General features: G+C 45.9%; 1 long non-coding RNA gene and 1 other non-coding gene across 2 annotated transcripts in view; one reads left to right on the top strand and one right to left on the bottom strand.

Moving 5' to 3' along the window:
* The window catches only part of LOC102761320, an 18,550-nt gene extending 5,718 nt beyond the window's left edge, over window positions 1-12,832 (bottom strand). The window contains exon 1 of the transcript XR_001514128.1: window positions 12,782-12,832. This is a non-coding gene — a transcript (uncharacterized LOC102761320). The remainder of the gene's footprint in view (window positions 1-12,781) is intronic.
* Window positions 7,360-7,815, top strand: LOC107183344. Its single transcript, XR_001514129.1, has 2 exons — window positions 7,360-7,486; window positions 7,517-7,815. It is a non-coding gene; the product is annotated as an uncharacterized LOC107183344 (long non-coding RNA).
* Window positions 12,833-14,433: the final 1,601 nt, after the last annotated feature.

Genomic DNA, 14,433 nt, shown 5'->3' with positions numbered 1-14,433 from the left:
GGGGGTGGGGGGGGGGGGGGATGGAGATCTCTCTCTCTCTCCCTCTCTCTCACACACACACACACACACACACACACACACACACACACGTATGTATTTGCTTATCCTAAGCAAAATGAAGCACTTAAAGGATAGACTTCTCTGAATATATCTTGCTTACAATTCTGACTTTGGAAATATGTTTTACATATTCAAAATAGCAGCAAATAAAAAAAAATACCACGAATTGAACACAAAATAAAACTTAATCTAACTACATATCAACTTGATAACTCCCAGGAACAATAATTATTTCAAGGATTTCAGAAAACAGCATTCTGTTCTTTATTCATTCTAAGGACAAATAAAGCAGAAAAGATATCCTAAACTGCACTCAATAAAGTTATAGTTGGTAGTTATAATGTTATTTTGAAACTATTTTATATGTACTATAGGATAACGAAAGTAAGTAATAAGTTACTGTTGTTAGGAACTAAGATTTTCAGTATATGTGAATGATACTCAAGTATAAGAAACCAAAGAAGTAAAAAACCTTAATGTCAAATTTGAATTAGAAATGCTAACATGAACTCATGATCCTTTTTCTTCTTAAAAGTACACATCTCTGGCTCTGTCCATTGTAAAGACTTAGAAGCAACAACACCCCAGCAGAAACAGGCGCACCTGGCAATCAGATCCTGACTTGCAAATTCCATTCCCACTGAAAGGAACCGGGGCCAGCCGGGCTGGAGGACTGACGAGTGAGCCAGGATCCTTTCGGTGGGAAATTCGGAAAGCAACTGGAGGAGCAGTTGGTTCGAAGCCTGGGCCAGGGCACATACAAGAGAGGGGTCTGGGACATTTTGATGTTGCCAGAAAGTAAGGAACGATGACTAGGATCAAAAGGACATATAAGCCCATCTAGACAGGCTCCCATAGGCCAAAGAAAGAACAATCGATCATAATCTATAATAATAAAAGCATAATATGCTAAGTAGACCAGATAGCCGGACAACCTTTGGGATGAAGCCGCGGCTGCAAGGACCAAGCCCCTTGCACGAATTTTGTGCGTCGGGCCTCTAGTTGAACATAAAAAGGATAATAAATGTAACTGATTACATTTAAAAAGGGGAAAACAAGAAACCTCTCTGGGTATCCTCAAAGGAACTTGAGCACCAACAACTTGTAGTCTGAAAATTTTTAAAAACTTAAGTATGTATTCTGCTTTTCCTGTATGATCTATATTTCTAGGTTACTCAATAATCCTCATTGATGAGAAGTTCTTCTTTTTGAAAGAGTTCATCGAATCAAATGTAGAACTAGAAACTCACCATTTTGCAATTTCTATGGAAACACTCAATTCAGACTACGCTCAGTAATGGATGAAATCACTGGGTGGAAGGCCGACAGAGAACCTCACAATTGGAGAACCAGACTGCGTTACCTGAACCCACTGATCACCTGAGCATCACTAAGGCCAGGGAGCCAGACACCTTGTGTCTCCTGACAGGCACAGTACCACCAACGAGGTGCCCTTGCCCCAAAACTGCACCAGAACCCAGTCAAACATTTGGCACTAACTCCACTTTATCAAAACGATGGAGACAGAGGAACAAACTACATGACAGGCTTTCCGCCTCTCAGCTGGTGTTTCAATCTTTCTGCTCTACCACTCCTGACCTCTAATACTCAGAACCAAATAAAAGCTGCAATCTGAAGACCAATTTTCAAAAAACACCTGTCTCTCTCTATCCAGAGAGAGCATTCCGAAAGGCTAATTTCAAAGGCACTTCTTGAAGCTGCTGCGTCTTGTAACATCAACTCTCAGTGGTCGCTTTCCTGAACTGTGCCTCAAAGACAGCATGCAAAATCAATCCTGTACATCAAACTGGATTTTAAATGGCAGGGTAACAGGAGAATTTAAGAGACTCTTACGGATAAATCCTTTGGTAAAGCAAATGACCTAAGTCCCAAATTTGCTTCTGCTCTTCACGAGATCATGTTTGCTTTCAGTGCCTGCCCTTGCCAAGTGTTAAAGTGGCCACAGAACTCTGAGAAAAAGTCAAGGCAAACTCTAGCTGAGTGACTGACGACACTGATGAGAAAGGTCAAGGGTATAGTCACCTCGATGGCTGGGCAGCGGGTCTTCTTCCTCAAGGCCAGTGATGCTTGAGATACCAGATGGTTTCATTTTTCAACTGTGGTCCAAAGAGAGGGTTGAGTTGGGCCAGAATTGCAATCAGCCAACTGAAAGAAGAATGGGGGAGGAAGACAACGAGAGTGAAGTCATGCGGGAACAGGACCGTTTTCAATCAGGATGGGGGAAAGGAGCTTTGATAAAACTTGAGTCTACTGTTTAGACCAACCTTCAACACCAGTTCCTAACACACCGTGCTAAAGGGAGCCCAGCTAACAGCTTACAACAAACCGGTTCACAGGACACACCTGGCTTGGTTTCGACACGTATTACAAAGTGAAGCTTCCTCACAGTACAGCTCTGTCTTGTCCCAGTTTCTTCATCCAAGTACCTAAGATTTCCTGAATTCATGTATCTTTACCTCAGAGTGGGGTTTTTTATTCTTTATTGTTGAAAGTATTACAGTCCTCCTTGTCCCCCCACTGGTCCCCTCCAGCCCATCCCCGCTACCCCCCCAGAGTGTTTCTACCTAATCTCAAGCTCAGGAAACACTGGTGTTCCTTTATTCATTCTACAAATGCTGACCCACAGCCCAGATGCCACACCCACTTGTACTGGCACAGCCAGGTTAAATTTCGGACCACCATCTCCCAATTAGGCTCTAACCCTTGAGTGCCCCTTCTCTAACCACCACCGCCACTACAATGAGCCCAGGAAAGGGGAACCAAATGGCTGGCTTTAACAACTGCTCGTTCAGACTGTAAGTGACAGGAGTGGCCGTGGATTACACACTGCTTATGCAGGAAGTACCATGGTGTTACACAGAACCCCAGGGTTAGACGTGAACAGCAGCACAGTCACACTGTCTTTAACATTTTCTCATACTGTTCACAGTGGTTTTATACTGGTAGAATACGTCACAAACCCAATGACGTTTGAGAACGACGGAGCTAGAACCAAAGCAAAGAAATGGTAGGACCTTGAATTCCCCTATAAGAGGGGTACTAGCCAAACCCCACCAGGCCATTATCTGGTTGGATCTCTATTTTTTCATTTACTGTCATTTTCAGAATTCTTCCCATCAAAGGATCCAAAGGCCGGTGCTGCTCACCTCTGACCAGCACTGCACAGAAGCCTGCGCCCACAGAAACAGTGCACCTGCCCTCCCCACCCCACTCCACAAAAGGCAGTTTTGTGACAGGTAACCTGACACCTGAGAAGCCCGGGCCAAAGTAGATACCTCCAGCTGACTCACTTTATAAACAAAAAGCTAATTCAGATGAGATTCTCTGATCTGTCCTGAGAACTAGAGTATTAAACACAAACAAAATACCAAGACGTGTAGCTGGGGTGTAACAGCTCTCTGACACTGTAATAAAAGAGGGAGGACAGCGCAGGTAGGCACCCTGGAACACTCTGTGACTGCAGCGCACACTCACTCACAGTGCGGAGCTCAGTCATGGAAAATTCCACAGACCCAGGACTTCCCCAAGCCCAGCAGGCAGAGAAGCTGACGGTAGCAGCAGCCGCCCGTCCTTTCATCAGGGACTGAGGTAACTGGCTAACGCTTGGACACGTGAAAAAAAGTATGTTAGAACCTAAAGAGACTGTCCCCTTTCTTCACCAAAAACGTACAGCACCGAACGAAAGCCCAGCTCCCGGTCCTCCCTCCTGGCTGCACGCTGTAAGACCCAGCGAGCTTGTACAATTACTGACGCTCTGCTTCCCCCGGAACCTCTCCTTTAACCCTCCCATAACACAGTTAGGGAAACTGAGGCAGGCAGAGGCTGAATGATTTGCCTGCGCTCACACTACTCATTAGGTGGCAGCAGCTCCTGAACCAGAAATCCAGTCGGACTAATGCTCCCGCTACAAAAGTTACCTGATGAAGTACTGACATTTCGAAGGCATCCCTTTAGCAAAATCTAAACTGATCTGGGGAATAAGGAAATAAGCCATCTGCTGATTATTGATTAAATCCAGGGCAAGCCTTTGGTACCTGAGGTAAGGAAGAGATATCTAGAAGCGAGAACAAAGGCTACTTTGCTTGCTCAGGTCAGTATTGAGAAACTTTTCTGAATTTAATTTTCCATACTATTTTTAATGTTTTGATTCAAGCAAAACATCTCACTTAAAAACCCCAACAAACCACAGTTCAAGAAAGTTCCTTGGGAAATGGCCCAGGCCTTTCCTCTGAAATTTCATGGGGGAACTGTCCCCCTCTGACCAGCTGAGCTCTGTGCCTGCCCTTCCGACTCCGACCCGACTTGAAATTTCCACAAACACAGTGGAGAACTGGGAGGGGAAAATCCAGCCTGAATTGATGGAAGTGGGTGGAGGAAGAGGTCATATTCCAATGATCCTATTACTTCATGTGTCCAGGAAGAGAGAACGAAATGTACCCTTCAAATCTGCCAAACTGTTCCCCAAGTCCCCAAAACCTCAGCCCAGCCTCATAACCAACCATCTGAGATAGTCGAATGCCTGGGGCGGCTCTGGTGCCGTGACGTCAGCCTGCAGAGCTGGCATGGGCCAGAAGTCAAGTCCATGCTCCTTATTCTAGACAGGACACGAAGCCCTAGAGAGCATAATCCCCCAGTGAACCCGCGAAAGGGCCGGCTGGGACGCAGGGCTCTCGTGTCCCCTGTGCCAGCGGACACCAATGTCCCGGTCTATCCCACTACCGTTACCAATGCCACGCTCCAGGTCAGCTCTGGGGATGCAAAGGGGAATGAGAAGAGGGACCAAGCCCTGCAGGGCCCGTGAACTTGTGAGAGAGAAACCAGGACAGCAGTGGCCTGTGCTCTGGGAGGGTTCATTCTACACACACTCCCGGCCACTTGTCCTGAGCTCAGCTCTGGGTGACTAGGATTCTCCAAGCGGACTGCATGTCCTCCCCCACAGAAGAGGCTACCCCCAGCTCTCTCAGATCTGCTGTTCCTTTGTTTCACACTCAGATATGAGAACAGGGAGCAGGGCGGCACGGTTACTTCCCGGTGACGTACAGATCGAGCGGATAAATGCCTAGCTTCCCTGTTGGCAAGAACTTCTCTTCTGACCCACTGTCCCTCCAGCGAGGGCAATGCCACGAGTGACCTCTATCAGTGGCTTCCTTAAGAGACAGCAGAGACACAGAGGAGTGGCTTGCACTATATCCACCGAGATAATCTCTATTATCTGCCCTCATCCCAATCCACTGAAACAAACCCCTTCAAAGGCACATATTATTGGATGCTATTAGAAAATATGAATTCAGTATTGGGCAGGGTTGGGTTTTAAATCCAGCTATCTATCTATATATATGAAAAGCTAATATGCTAAGTGTCCGACTGTCTGACCGGTCGCTATGATGCGCACTGACCACCAGAGGAGCAGACGCTCAACGCCGGAGCTGCAGTGACTAGGCAGCGGCAGTTCTCGGAGACGCACCCCGAAACCAGAGAGGAGGGAGCCCGGTTCCTCGCAGGGCCTTGCGATTCCACCTTCGGCCATGGGTTATATTGTTGCTGGGGCACTGTCTGCCCCAAATCTGGTTTACTGAACTATTGCATTTGCGTTCCACATGCTGTACAACAGCAACTTTGCAGGTGCCCTCTTGCACTCAGGGACCCCTCGGGGATGTCTGAGAGCCAGTTTCGGCCTGATCCCCATAGACCAAGCAGGCCGAGGGACCCCCACCTGCCAGAGGGACCCCCTGCTCACTCTGCAGACGCTGGAGAGGGACCGTGGGAGGTTGGCTCCAGGGTGTGTCCAGCCCTTCTCGCCCAGTCCTGCCCCACCGGCCCCTTCTAATTAACTTCCTTTCAATGTGCACAAATCTGTGCACTGGGTCACTAGTAATAAATATTAGCTATCTCCAGGCAAGTGGCCTTACAACCCCAAGCCTGTCTCCCCTTTTGTTTTTTTGGTTTTTTTTTAAATATATTTTATTGATTTTTTACAGAGAGGAAGGGAGAGAGATAGAGAGTTAGGAACATCGATGAGAGAGAAACATCGATCAGCTGCCTCCTGCACATCTCCCACTGGGGATGTGCCCGCAACCCAGGTACATGCCCTTGACCAGAATCGGACCTGGGACCTTTCAGTCCGCAGGCCGACGCTCTATCCACTGAGCCAAACCGGTTTCGGCTGTCTCCCCTTTTGTAAAGTGAAGATAATAAACCCTGCCTCAAGATGTTAAGAAATAAAGAGAGAATATATGCAAATGCTCTGTGGAGTGGCTGACAAACAGAGGTTTAATAAATACTGGCTACTCCTTCTCTTTCTCGTGAGACAGCTACAATGCACTGAGGCACGGAATGAGACACAACCTGTGTGCTGCACAAAGGAGTCCCTCAGGCAGCACTGAGTCATCCTCGTCTCCGCCTCTCCTCCCGCCCCTCCCTCCGTGGCAGGCAGAATTCTTGGATGTCCCCCAAGACACCCAACCCCTGGCAGGCTCACTGTCTAAGCCCAAGACAGTGAATAGGATGATGGTCACTCCGGTGATCAGTGTCTGACAGACAGCTGGCCTGAAGGAAGGGAAGTCACCCTGGGGGGACGTGACCTACTTGGGTGCGTTCCTAAAAGGGACAGCGCTCTCCCTGACGGAAGGCATGTGGAGCGTGTGTATCACTTATGAGTGATTAGCTCGGAACAGACCCTTTCGTATGCACTCGGAGAAACAACTGAATCCCTTTTTTCTCCTTAAAGAGAGCGCGGTGATAAGCTGTCTCGGCAGAGGGAGCTGGAGGGACACTGCAGGCGGGGACAGGGAGTCCGGGAGGACATTGGCGAAGCACGAAGCACGAGCAGGATCGGGCCCAGAACATGGCTGCTCTTTGGTCTCGTAGCCTCAGCCTGGAAATCACCTTCCTGCAGGCCTCTGACCCCACAACCAGAGCCCCCGCATGGCCCGCAGGCTCCGGAGGCCTGCTGACCGGCACAGGCACCGGGCTCCACACCCAGGCCCTGGCCACCTGCTCTCCTGCCTGTACTCAGAAGGTGGCACACTGCTCGCCCAGCAGCTCCAGACCAACTCCAGCCTGGCCAAACCAGCAAACTCTTTGCTGTCGGGTGGACTGAGCCACACCTTCTCCAACGAGGTCTGAATCCTTTTCAAGTTTGTCTTTCCTTGGGTCTCCCTCAGCCCGAGGGTCATATAGAGTTTCCTTATATCTTACACTCTTTTGTCAGAGCTTGTAATAATTTTGTTACACTTCCCCTGCCTAACTTACTGTGTGGTTTTTATCTCCTTATCAGACTGCTACAGGATGAGAAGGATTTTACACAAAGGAGACTATTGCTGGCTTTGAGGTTGGAAGGGCTGCTCCACAAGGAATGTGGGTAGCCTCTAGGAGCTGGGAATGACCCGCAACTAATAGCCAGCAGGTGGTAGGACCTCAGTCCTACAACCACAAGGAACTGAATTCTGCCACAGCCATAGGAGCTTAGAAGAGGACCCCAAGCTCCAGGTGAGAAGGCACAAAATGATTTTTCATTAACCTTATGCCAACCCTTCTCTAATGACCCTTTCATACGGCAGGGATAGGCCCTATTTTTGCCAGCTCTTGAAATAGCGTTCCTTTCTTTTCTACATACTTTCCATATCAGGCCTTCCAGTTCAAAGTCTGTAACAATAATCTTACTTTCCAAATTAGAAAGGAAAAAAATTATACAGGCAGAATAAGAAACATAAATTTTTCATCTAGCAGATTTCCTTTCCACTATAAATAGTCAAGAGAGCCAAATATTTTCAATGTGTCCATGAGAGAAATGTAGTAATTCTCAGACCAAAAAGCTAAGTGAAGGCAAGTACCCAGAGAGGAAAGGAAAGGGACTGCAGAGAGCTTTCTGTACCTTGAGACGATATGCTAATAAGATGAACTTGAGACCTCACAGGACATGAGAACAGCAGATAAAGCCCAGGGCCCATGCAAGGTAAAGAATCTAATACAATTTTCACATACCTCCCCACAAAAACCCAAGACCCCAAGGTAAGGGTAAATCAAACAGAGCCCCCTCAAGAGAAATGCCAGGAAAATCACCCATCTCAAGTGTAAGTACCAAGAAGGAAGAATTGGTCACCACTGAGAATTGGTTATCATGATGGTTTACAACTCAGATTCATTCTGTGGTTTTTAAAAAGTAAACACATATCAAGAATTTTACTTAATTTCAGCCGCACTGGTGATGGCCTTAGGCATCCAACAGAAGCCATGTAAATCCTTTCTGGGAGGAGCCCACCTTCATACCAGACCTCGAAGAAGACATACATATAAAATTATAGGGAAAATTAACAGCTTGCAGTCAACCATAACTTAACACATATGGAAACAGGGTACCATGAGTAGAAGGCAGCAAAGAGCAGACACAGACATGTAAGGGCTTTCAATATTGGAATGATCAGATACAGGTTATAAATAAACTCTGTCTTAAGAAATAAGATAAGCTTAAAATATGTGCAGGGAGAAAGAAGGAAGAGGGGGAGGGAAGGGAGGAGGAAGGAAAGCAAAAAGGGAGGGAGAAGCAAAACTATAAAAGCAAAAGAACTTCTACAGAAATAAAAATTATACAACCTGAAAATAAAAATGTCAATAGGTGAGGTTCTGGTTCTGGTAATAGCAGAACATCAAACTCATCCCATAGACAGCACATTAATAAACTCTAATAACAAAATATGAAAACCAACTATTGGATAGTACTAGAGATTGGAAATCTCAGAAATAAATTAAAACAAGAAAAAGAAGAACCCAGTGGAAATTTTAGAACTAAATAGTACAATACACAAACTGAAAAAAAAAATCACTGGGTGGGCCTACTAACAGATTGGAGATGAAAGAAGAAATAGTGGACAGGCCTTTTTGGAGAAACTGACAAGAGGATTCTGAAACATATGTGGCTATTTTACAATAGCCAATAACCTTGAAGAGCACACAGGGAGGACTCAGACTTCCTGATTTCAATACAAAGCTAATTCAATACCCAAGACAGTATGGTATTGTCATAAGCCTCGACAAAGAGATCCCTGAACAGAACAGATAGTTTGGAAATAGACTCACAGGTATGTGGTCAAGTCATTTTGAACAAAGATGCCAAAGCAATTGAATGGAGAAAGGAAATTCTTCAATCAATGGTGCAGTTGTACTGGGAAACAAAGCTACCCAACCGCCGGGCCTCTCGACTGCCCGCTTATGGAAAGCCTCAGGTGCAGTTCTCGCCTAACAACAGGAACTGTAAGAACTAAGCTCAACAGATCTCTTATCTTCTTTCATCTCAATTTTTGCCAGAAAAAATACTTTTCCCCAAACCTCCCAGGACCATGTACCATGATCTAAATTCCTTCCCAGACTGCTCTGCTCATCTCACCACCTGACCCAACATGCCGCCCTTCCCCTTCTCCCTTCGCTTCCACTGGGTTCTCTGTAACTTGCTCCCAGAGCTGCCACTCCCTCACACACCGCCTCCTGTTCTCACTGAGGTTGCCTCCAGCTGCCCTGAAACCGGGCTCCCTGGAAGCTCCCAATCAGAAAGGGCTGACACCAGATGGCTCAGGCTTGGCGATGGGAGTATGAACTTCTTTGCTCCTCCCCTCCCCCGCCCCCACCCCCGCCGCCCCCAATGCTGCCTCCAGAGAGTTCTCTCCCACTCCCATGGAATACTGACTTCCGCTTTGGGGAGCATGCCTGCTGAGTTTACTGCCCTCTGATTCCTTCATACATTCTGGCCACTCCCCCTACTTCAACCGGGAAGGCTCAAGGGTGCCTGTTTCTGGCCCTCCTCACCTGGGCACCTAAATGCTGGCACTCCTGAGCTCCGGCGCTGGCCTCTCTCTCTCTCTCTCTCTCTCTCTCTCTTTTTTTAAAGGTATAAAGTTCATTAGCATCTTTAAAAAAAAAGGACTAGCTACTGAATATGGGATAGTTCCTATTTACAAGTTTACTGCAAGGAGGCACATTTTAATCAGCATTGCAATAATCAAAGGATTATAATTTTTTTAGAACTATCAATTACCGTATTTCACTCTCCAGGTAAAAGATAATTGAAAATATTAAGTGACTGCCCCAATGAGAAAGACAAATGAATACCTTAAAAATGTATAAAAAAGGGTAACTGCTAACTTAAACATGAACTTTCACAAAATGATTCTTGTGCCTAATTCAGACAAGCTAGAGAAACTGGCAAAAAAAGCAACACACGAATATGTCTTCATTTAAGTACATGCTTTCAAGCTAGTTTAACGGAAAAAGTCTCATTAGGGTTTCCAGAGTTTGAGGAGTCCGTCCTCACTGTAGGCAGCAATCAGGCTCTGATGAGGATGATGTGCAACACCAATCACGTCCTTCTCATGAACGGTCAGAGTTCTCCCCAGTTTGCCTGGCCTCTCTTTTTAGGGCACGTTCCCCAATGGCAGCGGTACTGACACCTGGGGCTGACCGGGTCTTTGCTGGGAGGAGGGGCTGTCCTGCCCACTGTCGGAAGCACAGCCGCATCTCTGGCCTCTGCCCCGGACGCCAGCAGCAGCCGCAGTGGACAACCACGGCCTGAGGAAATCAGTCTCAGGCCCTCAACTCTCTCTCCTCATATCCAGTTTCCCATCTGACATCTCTCCGAAGTTTCACCAGCATGTCAATCTTAGCCTGTCCCCAGTTGCATTTCTTTTTTCTTTTTTTAAATATATTTTTATTGATTTCAGAGAGGAAGGGAGAGGGAGAGAGAGACAGAAACATCAATGATGAGAATCATTGATCAGCTGCACGCCCCACACTGAGGATGGAGCCCACAACCTGGGCATCGAACTGTGACCTCATGGTTCACAGGTCAACACACAACTACTGAGCCATGATGGCCGGGTCCCAGTTGGGTTTCTGTTTTGAAACCGACTTTCCTCTGAACTATGAACACAAACTGGACACACTGGCAGAAATCCTGGCTCATTCAGAGTTCAGACACGTCACGCCCCACAGAATCTAACCTTCAACTAGAACAAACTGGGAAGAGGAAAATACTGCCACAAACAGAAGGCAATTAAAAAGTCCAGGAATGTATTTCAAAACATGATCCTGTCTAGAAAATCCAGTTTCTTTGGGTGTGTCTTCCTTCAAGAGAGGTACTTTCAAGAAATAACTGGTACCTACTAGCACCAAACAGTGAACTTGTGACTTTCTGATTTATTGCAGCATCCCACCCCTTTGTGGAAGCAGGTATGTAAAATACTTAGGGTTGAGTTACACCCATATGTTTTAGACAGATGACTTGTTAATAAGTAGGACATATAATCAGGTTTCCAGGAAAAGAAAAAAATAATTTTGGAAATAGGTGCACTACCTCTGTGTATACACCGATGACAGTATGAACCCAGTCGACAAGCTGTCACAAGCACGCTGGTGCCAAGGGAAAAATGAGCTAAATTCTAGCAGCAAGAGGTAGGAGCTCGCCTTTGACTACTCTGCAGTGGCTGTTTTCTCCATGAGCTAATACTCAGAGTTTCCCCGGGGCTCGCCTGGTGCCACCCCCCATGGAAGGGGAGAAGGTGGACAAGAGCTGGAAACATCTTTCAAACCTGCAGTTAACCTGCAGTTCTGCCACTCATGAGGCTAAATAACAGTCTCCCAAAAATATATGTTGAGGATTACCTTACATACCCTAAAATAGTATTCACTCAACAGTTTTTATAAATGAATATAATCTATTCAAATAGATGCTAAGTATTACACTTTTAAATTTAAAAATGTCTGCCCTAGCCTGGATTGCTAAGTGGTTGGAGCGTCGGCCTGTGCACCCAAGGGTCATGGGTTCAATTCCTGGTCAAGGGCACTTACCTGAGTTGCAGGTTCGATTTCCAGCCCCGGTTGGGGTGAGTGCAGGAGGCAACCAATCGATCTGTCTGTCTGTCTGTCTCTCTCTCTCTCTCTCTCTCTCATCGTGTTTTCTCTCTCCTCCTTGCCCTCCTCTTCCTCCTCACTCCCTCTACCCTCTCTAAAGAAAATCAATAGAAAAAATATCCTCTGGTGAGGATTCACAAAAATAAATTAAAAAAAATTTAATTTAAAAAATTGTTCTTACCCTACTTGATTACAATTCTACCTCAACTTCTGTTCAGCAGATGAGCAAAAGTCATAATAAAGAATGGCTTTTGCGGGGGGAAGGAGGAGGATTAACCAAAGAACATACATGCATAGTCCATGGACACAAACAAACAAAAAAGAATGGCTTTATTTAAGTGAGATGGTGAAATATTTAAGTGAAACGAGGCCTAAATACTTCACAATAGTGAAATACAAAGCACTACAATACAACTTCTGGTGAGTATAAACTGTACTTGGGTTGACAGAGGGAGAGAGTATCTGTACAGTTCTTACGTAAATATACTTATATTTAATTATGTAAGTAATGGCATAATTATAAAATTATGTAAATATAAATATTGAACATAGAAAATGTGTTATTTTTTCTTTTCTAAAAATTTTGTGGGGGTTTTTAAATTTTTAAAAAAGTATGCTATTTTTATTCTTCAGACATTATTTTATTCTTCAGGCATGAGGGATAAGCTTCAATGAAACAAAGCTGTAAAGTTTCACAACAACCATGCTCCACTTATTTCATTTCCCATCACATACATTATAAATGCCAAGAATAATGCTTATTATTTTAGAAAAAAATTACTTACAAGAGAAACATACTTACAAGAGATAGCAGCAAACTGAACAGGTCACCAACATGGTGATGATAACTCTAAAAAACAATAACAAACAAAAAATTAGATCACTTGCAAACTATGCAGACACTGCAGGATGGTTCAAGTCCCCTTCCCAAGTGATCACACAAGCAGGGACTGTGCACCCAGAAAAGGCACCCCAACCTGTCCCAACACCCACAGACGGCACTGCACCCTGGGGTGCATGTGGTAGAAGTTAAAGTAAATAACTAAACATTATTTGTATGTGAAGGGATATGCACTTATGTCACAGCTTAGATGTCTAATCCAAACCCACCTGAAGCTGAACGCAAAGGCTGCAGTGACAACTCATTTTGACGTCCAAGTAACTACCCCGTTTGGCATTTCTACCACAAAATGACACTGTGCTGCTGAAAATGGGGCTCTCTAGTGTTGCCCTCTCCCCATCTCCATTCCTGTCTGAAAAAGTTAAACCTGGATCTCGAACCTGGTGAATGTCAGCACTCTGAAACTGGGTCCATGCCAACCTCTTCCCACCTCGCCTCCCAAAGCCTCCCCCCCTCTGACCCTCCTGCTCCCCCGAAGCAGCTCTGCCACTCCACCCACCACCCCACCCTCATATCAGTCATCTTTGTGCTCATGCCTCCTCTGCACCCGCCGAGTCACCATATGCTGTGAGTTAATCTTTCTAAAGCATCCTCCCCTATGTGGACGTCTTCCTTTCCGTTCCCACCCTTAGCATGAAAATTCATCTAGTTTGTCTAGCTACCTGGTGGCACTGCCAGAGCTGTCTTCCTTCCCTTTCGTTCTATCGGCAATCACCCGGGATTCATCGTTCTAAAATATTCCTTTCATCACATCTCCCTGCGGTGTCACACCTTTCAGTGCCCCCCCCATCCCCAAGAGTCGTGTCCAAAGAAAGGCCCCCACACCCCACAGAGTAAGGAGGACTGTCTCCTAGAAGGCGGGAAGCAATATCAGAACTCCTACTGCTATTTTTAACTCATCCTTTGGAAGTGCTGTGCGTTGTATTCTCTATGGTGATTACACTGGCACATCCACTCATTCCCTCAACAGATTTTCACTGAGTGTCCGGTATGTACTAGGCTCTTGGGAGACAGGAGGGAAGGAAACGGGAAAACCCCTGCCCTGGTGAAGTCTACATGATAGTGGGGGGGACAGACAACAAACAAGTGGAACAAGAAACAAGATAGATCTTCCATCTCTCTCTCTCTCTCTCTCTCTCTCTCTCTCTCTCTCTCTGCCAGAAGGTCAGTAGCACAGATGGAGAACAAAGCAGGAAAGGAGGATAAGGGTGAACAGGGGAGTCTGAGATAAAAGTGCTGTAAGATGTGCACACACGGACACACACACACACACTCACTTATTCAGAGATGAAGCAAAAGTGAATACATAATTACTGGATCTACGTGGTGGTATACAGCAGTCATACTACTCTTCCTACTTTTCCGTATGCCTGAAAATGACCTGCATGTTTGAGAAACATGAGCTTATAACTCCTGGCACATCAATTCCTGTGCTTCCTCCCCCAACCTACTGCTAAGGGAGCCACTGTGAAAAACCTGAAACTTTTAGAGATGTGTGCATTCCTAGAGAGAAACACGGGAATCGTGAAAACAGGAATGGCCAGGAAAGCGGT

This window comes from Myotis davidii, unplaced genomic scaffold, assembly GCF_000327345.1.
Source record: "Myotis davidii unplaced genomic scaffold, ASM32734v1 scaffold399, whole genome shotgun sequence".
NCBI lineage: Eukaryota > Metazoa > Chordata > Mammalia > Chiroptera > Vespertilionidae > Myotis > Myotis davidii.
Note: the sequence above shows the minus strand (reverse complement) of the source record. Positions and strands in the feature narration are given on the sequence as shown.